We start from the raw sequence: 9616 nt of genomic DNA, 5'->3' as shown, positions 1-9616 counted from the left end.
ACTTTGACAAACTCTTCACCTTGCAAACGGATGCCTCTGAGAGGGGCTTAGGTGCTGTGCTGTTGCAAGGGGACCATGGACAGCTCCGACCTGTGGCCTACGTAAGCCGCAAGCTTCTGCCCAGGGAGTGCAACTACTCTACCGTGGAGAAAGAATGCCTGGCTATAAAGTGGGCACTGGACTCTTTTAAATACTACTTGTTGGGGCGCAAGTTTGTATTAGAGACTGATCATAGAGCATTGTCTTGGTTGGGCCAAATGAGAGACACTAATGCCAGGATCACTAGGTGGTTTTTGGCAATACAGCCTTTTGAGTTTGAAGTGTTGTACCGGGCTGGGAAATTGAATTGTACTGCTGATTTCCTGTCTAGGATGCCACAGGGGGCATCTTTAGAAGGGGGGGGAAATGTCACAGACTGAGCTGTGACGCACACGCGCATGTAGCGCGCAGCGCGCAGGCGGCCATTTGCCGGCATCTTTAAATCACTGCTGTCCTGTCCTGACGCTACTCATTCTCATTACCGTATGTACTGTTTATCATCTTAACATTGTCATTAATCACCATTTACCATAGATTACTTACACAGGGCCGAACTTAGTTTTAGAGTGCAGGGAAAGGCCTACCAGCACTTCTAGATGGCTATAGTTTGTGCAGCTCACTGATTCAAACATTCACGTAAGATATATTGTCATTCTCATTTCTCATCTGTATATTCTTTGTCTAGTATCAACAAGTAAAATAATGCACACTGGCTGTTAAAAACGTAATTTATTGATTAAACATTTGCTATCACAACTCCGTAAGCCATTCACTCACCCGCCGTTAAAAACTTACTTCCGCGTTGCGTGTGGGGAAACAGATGGACTGTTCCATTGGAAAGAAATAGAGGGGTTTCCCGGGTTCATTGTGGGGCAGCCCATTGTTATGGGGGTGTTTAGGGGTAATAAATTAAAGCTATTTTTAGGGGTTTAGTAAGGTGTTTTTGTACATGGCAATTATTGTATGTATTTGTGTATTATGTGTTTTCTTGTTTGATTTGTTATTTGGTAATTACAATGTTGTTATTTAGTTAATTGATTATTTTTGACAGTGGGGTTATCCAGGGGGCGGGGCTACGGATAGCAATGCTCTGTATTAGGCCCCAGAGCCTCAGTATGTCAGTGATGGTAGTGATGGGAACATGTCTGTCAATTGATTGTGGTTGATAGTGGTTCAGGGTCTGAGGTCTTAGCCTGGCTACTTATGCCTATTTCTTTTTGTTTTGCTACAGTTTTGTTTTGCGTATTTTTCATGCATGTTTGGCACTGTAAATATTTGCACGATTTTAAGAAAAGAGAAAAAGAAGAAAAAAATAAACGAAGCCTTTCGTTGAAATCTGTTTGGTCTCCTCCGTCTTCTCCACTGCTGTGGCTATCCTGCCACAGTCCATTAAACCACAAAAGGGGTATGTGATGAGAAAAGTCAGTTTGCACTTGACGTGACGAGAAGTTCATACTTGTGTCAGCGACAACTTTAGGCGTGACAGCTAACCCAAGGTACAAAATATGACCACTGCCCAGTCCTGCACATTCTCTCCACAAAACTAAATCACGCTTGTTAATTTGTCTCCCTCTCCTACTTTTGTTTATGTAAATGAGTGTGTGCATAGTGTGTGTTTTTTTTGTGTACTGTATATATGTGCTTCTGTATGTGTGTGTGTGTGTTTATCTGTGTGTGTGTGTCTGTGTTTATCTGTGCGTGTGTGCGTGTGTGTGCATGCCTGCATGTGTGTGTGCGTGTGTTTATGTGTGTGTGTGTGTGTGTGTGTGTGTGTGTGTGGGTGTGTGTGTGTGTGTGTGTGTGTGTGCGTGCGTGCATGTAGGTGTGTTTATGTGCGGCATATAGTCCATTAAACCACAAAAGGGGTATGTGATGAGAAAAGTCAGTTTGCACTTGACGTGACGTGAAGTTCACACTTGTGTCAGCGACAACCTTTTTGAAGATTCTGTGGCTTCAACAGCAGATCTATTTTTAAACATTCTCTGCCCCATGCATCCTCACCAACAGAATCAGGCCTTAAAGGAACACGCCACCGTTTTATGAAACTGGGTTATTCACCGTCTCCCCTAGAGTTAGATGAGTGAGCTAAAGCGTTTTTGTAGAATGACAACAGCAAAAATAAAGAAGAGCAAAATATCAACAATGAGAAAGTAGTTGCATGTTTGTACAGTATGTGATAGAGTACACAGACTGGGATCAGTGTTACTGGTATGAGGATAGTTGGCAGATATCCAACCAGAACATGAAGACTCTCACCATCTTAGGCTCTAATTATTCTGGCCAGGTCACATGCAAAGGGTGGAGCGGAGGTCAGCCGAGGAATTCTCAGCATAGTGCATCTTCCTCTATCAGTGATGATTATGCTGATAATCAGTGTTGTGCTCATCCCCATAGTCCTTCCTACACCTACACTGACTGAAGTGAGAGATTGAGCCTGAGAGCATCTGGAAGTACAAGTGGTACACAGTCAGGGAGAGCAAACTACACCAACACATACTGTACACCATCAGAGGAGCTGCTGAGTCTCATAAGGGCCAGTACTGGTGTCAGGGGGAGAGGAGAGACAGACCCACAGCATCACAACCAAGCAGCAGAATAACTCTTGATGTTAAAGGTAACTAGTGTGTGTGTGTGTGTGTGTGTGTGTGTGTGTGCGTGTGCGTGTGCGTGTGCGTGTGCGTGTGCGTGTGCGTGTGCGTGTGCGTGTGCGCGTGCGTGTGCGTGTGCGCGTGCGCGTGCGCGTGCGTGCGTGCGTGCGTGCGTGCGTGCGTGCGTGCGCGTGTGCGCGTGTGTGCGTGTGTGCGTGTGCGTGTGCGTGTGTGTGTGTGTGTGTGTGTGTGTGCGTGTGTGTGTGTGTGTGTGCGTGTGTGCATATGTGCTGCGTGTCTCTCTAAGTTTGATAATGACTCTTCCTCTTCAGCAGAGACTCAGTGGCTCTGAGATGTGAGTTGGGTGTTTCCTCTGGTTTGGTGTTCTACTGGTACAGAGACACACAGACCTCTGATCGATCCTCTATCCTCAAATTAAGAGTCCAAAATGTATTGCTGTTTGTTAACTAATAAACATCAGTGAAACAAGCAATATAAAACAATGAATCAATCAATCAATCAAAATAGTTTTGTGTGTTTGTTTTTTGCAGACCACATTTGCCTGGCTGTCTGTCTGTCTGTTTCTCTCTCTTCATTACCCTCCCCCCCCAACACACACACACACACACACACACACACACACACACACACACACTGTCTCACGCACACACAGATGTACAGTACACACACACACACACACTCATGTTTTCTGTTTGCCCCTCTCTCTCTCTCTCTCTTTCTCTCTCTCTCTCTCAAATTCAAATTCAAATTCAAAAGGAGCTTTATTAGCATGACCATAACGTTGTACAGTATTGCCAAAGCATTTGGGTGAAACACATCAAATGGGGAGGGGAAGAGGGGGAAACACACAAATCACAAATAAAACAGAATAATGATAATTGTACACAAATATGAATTATGAACTATGGCAATGGAGAAGGGTGTGTGTGTGTGTCTGCATGTTTGTGTGGGCAAGTGTTCGTGTGTGTGTGTGTCTGTGTCTGTGTGTATGTATGAGTGTATGTTCATATTTAGGTAGTGTAAGTTTCACATCAGCAGGTCCTTTCATTATGGCAGGAATATACGTATTGAGCGGCAAGGAGGAGGCATTTCTCTTTCTCTCCAGTGAGGAATGAAAGCCTCTCCTCATCGCTCGCTTGCAGGAATTCAGGGAGGACATTTGTCATCTTTTCAAAATAAGTTCTCCTAATGTTAACATATTTTGTGCACTGTGTCAGGAAGTGTATCTCTGTCTCTACTGTGTTTAGGTCACAGTGGTGGCACAGTCTAGTGTCTTTCGGCAGCCATGTTTGTCTGTGCCTTCCCACTTCTATTGCCAGGCTATGTTCACTGAGTCTGTACTTTGTCAGTGTGGTTCTCAGGTTTTTGTCTTGAATGTGTGTCAGGTAGGGTGTTAGATGATATTCTCTGTTTAAGGCCAAATAGAATTGCATTTTACTTAGATTTTTTGTTTGATTCTTCCAGTGGATTATGTCATTTTGTTTAATAGTTTTTGTAATTTGGTTTATCCTAATTTCAGTTGCTTTGTGATTCAGATGCTGCGGTGTCAGTGGGGAATTTGTGTGTGTGGAGTGGTCTGATGAGATCAAACTCAGGACCAGCTTAGTTAGGGGACATTTTTCTTTGTTCATCTCCTGGTACTGAAGGGCTTTATAATGGAATGAGCGGGGGTCACTACTTTTCAGGGGTTTCCAGAATTTGATCGCTCTTTTCTGTATTTTTAGAATTAAAGGATATTGGCCTAGTTCAGCTCTGCAGGCATTGTTTGTGGCACATCTGTGTACTTTTAAGATGAATTTGCAAAACTCTGTATGGAGGGTTTCAATAGGGTGTTTTTCTCATTGATTGAAATCTTGGTATGTAAGTGGGCCCCACACATCACTACAATAGAGGGCAATTGGTTCAACCACTGATTCAAAGATTTTCAACCAGATTTTGATTGGGATTTCTACAGGGATCTGCCACCTGCGTGCCCTGTCTCTCAGATCATTCACTGCAACATTGAATTTTCCATTTGAGCTTATTTTTAGGCCTAAATATTTGTAGTCATTTGTGTGTGTGATAGTGTTTGTTCCTATTGTGAAATTATGTTTTTGTATCTGAGATCTGGATCTCTTTTCAAATACCATTATTTTGGTTTTATTTGGGTTTACTGCCAGGGCCCAGGTCTGGCAGTACTGCACCAGCAGATCTAGGTTTTGCTGCAATCCCTGTTGGGTGGGTGAGAGCAGTACCAGATCATCAGCAAAGAGCAGTAGTTTGATCTCAGTGTCTTGTAGGGTAAGGCCGGGTGCTGTGGAGCTTTCAATGATTCTTGCTAATTCATTTATGTAAATGTTAAATAGGGTTGGGCTTAAGCAGCAGCCTTGTCTTACTCCACGTCCCTGGGATATGAAAGTTGTTCTTTTGCTTCCAACCTTTATTGCGCATTTACTTCCTGTGTACATGGATTTTATCAGGTCGTAGGTTTTACGTCCTACATTACTTTGTATAACTTTATAGAATAAGCCTGTGTGCCAAATGGAGTCGAAAGCTTTTTTAAAATCAATAAAACAGGCGTAAATTTTCTTTTTGTTTTGGTTTACTTGTTTTTCAATTAGGGTGTGTAATGTATAAATGTGATCAGAAGTGCGGTAATTTGGTAGGAATCCAATTTGACATTTGCTCTCTCTCTCTCTCTCTCTCTCTCTCTCTCTCTCTCTCTCTCTCTCTCTCTCTCCCTCTCTCTCTCTACTACTCCTCCCATGTTCTCTGTGGGGAGGAAGGAGGTGGTTTGTCTTTGGCTAGTGTCTTTTGCTCTCATCACACTCTACCATCTCAGTCAATCAGTAACCGGACAACACACAGCATGGAGCTCTCTACTCTGGGCCTGCTGCTCTGTGAGTTATCCCTGTGTGTGTGTGTGTGTGTGTGTGTGTGTGTGTGTGTGTGTGTGTGTGTGTGTATGTGTGTGTGTGTGTGTGTGTGTGTGTGTGTGTGTGTGTGTTTGTATTTATGAGTGTGTGTGTGTGTGTGTGTGTGTGTGTGTGTGTGTGTGTGTGTGTGTGTGTGTGTGTGTGAGTGTGTGTGTGAGTGTGTGTGTGTGTGTGTGTGTGTGTGTGTGAGTGTGTGTGTGAGTGTGTGTGTGTGTGTGTGTGTGTGTGTGTGTGTGTGTGTGTGTGTGTGTGTCTGTGTCTGTGTCTGTGTGTGTTTTGTATGTGTGTGTGTGTGTGTGTGTGTGTGTGTGTGTGTGAGTGTGTGTGTGTGTGTGTGTGTGTGTGTGTGTGTGTGCGTGTGTGTGTGTGTATACAGTATGTGTGTGTGTATGTGTGTGTGTGTGTGTGTGTGTGTGTGTGTGTGTGTGTGTGTGTGTGTGTGTGTGTGTGTGTCTGTATGTGTGTGTGTGTGTGTGTGTGTGTGTGTGTGTGTGTGTGTGTTTGTATTTATGAGTGTGTGTGTGTGTGTGTATGTGTGTGTGTGTGTGTGTGTGTGTGTGTGTGTGTGTGTGTGTGTGTGTGTGTGTGAGTGTGTGTGTGTGCATGTGTGTGTGTGTGTGTGTGTGTTATGTTAGTGTCCATCTCTGTGTCTTTCTTTAGGACAGTGTTTCTCAAAGTGTGGTCCCGGGACCACTGGTGGTCTGTGAGCAGACGTGGTAAAATATAATATAGATGAGTTGTTTGCAATATTGAACCAACTTGTATGTAAATCCAAACAGTTCTGCAACACTGCCTATGTCAGTTGTGCCAGTTTAAATATGAATCCTCAGACACAATAAGCAAGGTGCAAAGACAATAAGCAAGGTGGTTCATTGAGTAGGCCTATTGTGTAATATAGTGTTAGTAGAATTAGGTCTACTCTTTCTTTTTTTATCTACGTGGTCCGTGTTTTTTTTTATTGATTAAGCGGTCCCTGGTCTGAAAAAGTTTGAGAAACACTGCTTTAGGATGAGTGCTCTGAGAACACAAATGATGTAGTTGTAAAGCTAAATATATAAGTACCAGTGGTGCGCGGGTACATTCACAAGCGGCCCGCACTCACCCGATATTTAAATCAACCTGACTGCAACTCAAACTGCAACTATTTATTAAGACTATATGATACCCAACCCGCTATCCAACCCACTTGTTTACAAAATGTGCACTTTTGGTTGATGCAGCCTCAACAGAAAGCCCTCCTTATTAATCACATCAGCCTGCCCATGACATCCCTTATGTCATGGAAATTTGTCTTAACTAGCTTAAAATAAATTCACACCGAGGGTAAGGTAGCCTACAAAGCTTGATTCTGAGATTTTCTGTTGTTTTGCTGATTATCCCTAACCACAGCCTGTCGTCTGAGACATATGACAGTTGCAGACAGTTACTGGTGTTACAAGAGTAACAACTAGGGTATCAGTTGAAATTAAGAGAAAATTTTAGCCTAGATGTCAGGGCTAATGTTACAAAACCATGACTTGCTCTTACAAATACATTTCCATTATCAAATGCTGCACCACCGCCGTTTACAACACTGGATCATAAAATACCAGCACGCTACAGCAAAAGGTGGTAAAGTGTGGTGGTTAACAGCATTATTTTAGACTACTTAGCTACTTGTCATTAGGTCTTGTGCCAACATTGTTGATTGACCAGATAGGCCAGAAACAAGCTGTCCCAGTGGTCAGTGTGCATAAAGCATTCAATTGGTTGAGGTCTGGGAATTGGAATCTGGAAAAAGTTACTCAGTTAGAGGCTGAGAGAGCTTACCAGAGCCGCATTTATGACGAGCCATGTTGGTTGTGCCTGTTTTGTGGCTGTTATACTTTTAAATGGCTTTGCAAAAAGTACATAGAGCATGACCAACACTGCTGTCATCTTCTTTAAGAACCTCCCCAAATAGTTCCCATACTTTGCTTTTCCCGGAGGAGTGTCGTTTAATTTAAAATTCTCCTGTCTTCAGCTTCTCTACCGTCTCCATGTCCATTGCCCCCCCCCCCCCCCCCCATCCTATATATTATCGGGGGGCCTAAAATTATTGTCTGTCAAAAGGCCCAAATTATCTAGCAGCGCCCCTGGAGGTAGGGGAGCCTCTTCTGAATCTGTCAGCATAACAGCACCATCTAGTGGAGAGAATGAACACATCCTCGTTTGAATGGAGCGTAAAGTTTACAGTAGTGTTGCTACTCAGTGGTGAAACGTAGTTGTGCTGGACCTCAGTGCAGCATTTTCCATCTTTCACTTGTTGTTGTTGTTGTTGTTGTTGTTGTTGTTGTTGTTGTTTTGCTCTTGAAAGGTGTTTTGGAGGATTGATCAAACACAGATTCACCATTTCCGTATTCTAAAAAACTGTGACTTAGAAAGGATATAATTTTCCCCAAAAGCCAAATTATGTCAAGCATGCCAAACCAAGGGCCAAAGCATCCAGGATTGAACACTCATACACCTGCCAACATTTAAAAACTGAAATATAATCATCCTAACACTCACATACATTTCTATCTGACTCAAACCAAAAACATTTTTATTTACCTAACCTCTAAAGGCAAATCAGCAAAATTGTGACTTCAATATGATACCTGCTGATACATAATGATACATAAAAGATTCTAGTATAGGGCAAAAACCTACACAGAAAAAACTAAAGCAATGATGACAAACATGGAACTTAACATTTAAATACATCTGGAAATATGTTGCCAATGTCAATGTAAGGTCGTGGTGTGTGTGGAAACAACCCATAAACATTGTGGCATAGTGTGTTCAGGGATAATGAGCTTAATAACTATGCTGGAAAGGGCTACTAGTTTTGCTCTCCGTGGCTAAGATCCTACGGAAATACTGGATGGCACACAGTATAGGCCAAGAACGGGCATGATGGATAATGTTGAATAATTTGCACAGGTTACAGTAGATTCCATTGTTGCTAAATCCAAATCCTTTAACTTTCTATTTGATTCTGTGCTTGTTACCTTGCTAGATAGAGTTAGATCACAAGTTATTTCACCATGGAATTGATCACGTTTACACGTATTGGCAAAATCAGATAATGTTTGTTTTGTTCATTCATTAGCTTGTGTGACTTTTACACATGCATAGTAGCTGCTATCAAAGGGCACCTTTACAATCAAATTATTATTCTAAAAACAACATATTCTTCATAAAAACTATGTGAAGAACTCTGAGGAACTTGGATCTGTGTGTCTTTGTGTTCTAGTGCTGATCTTGTGTTCCTACTCTGGACATGCAGCAGGGGAAGGTAAAAGTGAATTTTATCATTTTTTAAATATGCTGTTGCTTATCCCCACATATCATCACAGACTCATTTGGTTTTCACCCATAACGTTTTCAGACTGTATGTCTTTACGTTCAGTTTTCCTCAGTTTTCCTCACACCTTCATGTCATGTCTGTCCTGTGATTTGAAAAGAGACTCCCAAAGCTGTTCTGGTGCTGGATCCTGACCAAACACAGTTCTACACTGGAGAGTCTGTCACTCTCAGATGCAGCATAGAGCAGCAGGAGGACACCTCAGGATGGAGTTTCAACTGGTGCCAAGATGGTCAAATTTACCCACAAGAAGACTGGAGTGACAGGAATGAACACACACTGCAGCCCCTGAATGTGTCCCATAGTGGTGACTACACCTGCTCTGAGTGTGTCCCATAGTGGTGACTACACCTGCTCTGGTGTGTCCCATAGTGGTGACTACACCTGCTCTGGTGTCAAAAATAACACAAACAGCAGAGTGAGTGAGGGAGTGAAACTGCAAGTATTAGGTGAGTTTTGGTCACTAAATATGAACCATAATCATTTTACTCCACTAGATGTGCAAGAAATATGAGAAGAGAGGAGGAATTTCCAGGTCAGTGCCCATGTCTATCTGGGAAGATGTTGTTTTCTTCATCTTTTGTTTATTCTCACAGCTCTGCTCAAACTTAAAGGTACAGTCAGGGATTTTACGTGATTTTAAGCCCATGACATTTTTTGTCATATTCAAACATTTGTCAAAACAG

The 9616-nt window shown here is 42.6% G+C and overlaps 1 long non-coding RNA gene across 1 annotated transcript; it reads left to right on the top strand.

Annotated features, from left to right (window-relative positions):
- Positions 1-5441: 5441 nt before the first annotated feature.
- On the top strand, positions 5442-9221 carry LOC143142132 (uncharacterized). Its single transcript, XR_012990897.1, has 3 exons — positions 5442-5527; positions 8820-8861; positions 9031-9221. It is a non-coding gene; the product is annotated as an uncharacterized LOC143142132 (long non-coding RNA).
- Positions 9222-9616: the final 395 nt, after the last annotated feature.

Source organism: Alosa pseudoharengus, unplaced genomic scaffold (assembly GCF_046254945.1).
Source record: "Alosa pseudoharengus isolate Yale_2024_CS ecotype anadromous, Long Island Sound unplaced genomic scaffold, YU_APseudo_1.1 YU_APseudo_1.1_scf_24, whole genome shotgun sequence".
Classification (NCBI taxonomy): domain Eukaryota; kingdom Metazoa; phylum Chordata; class Actinopteri; order Clupeiformes; family Clupeidae; genus Alosa; species Alosa pseudoharengus.
Note: the sequence above shows the minus strand (reverse complement) of the source record. Positions and strands in the feature narration are given on the sequence as shown.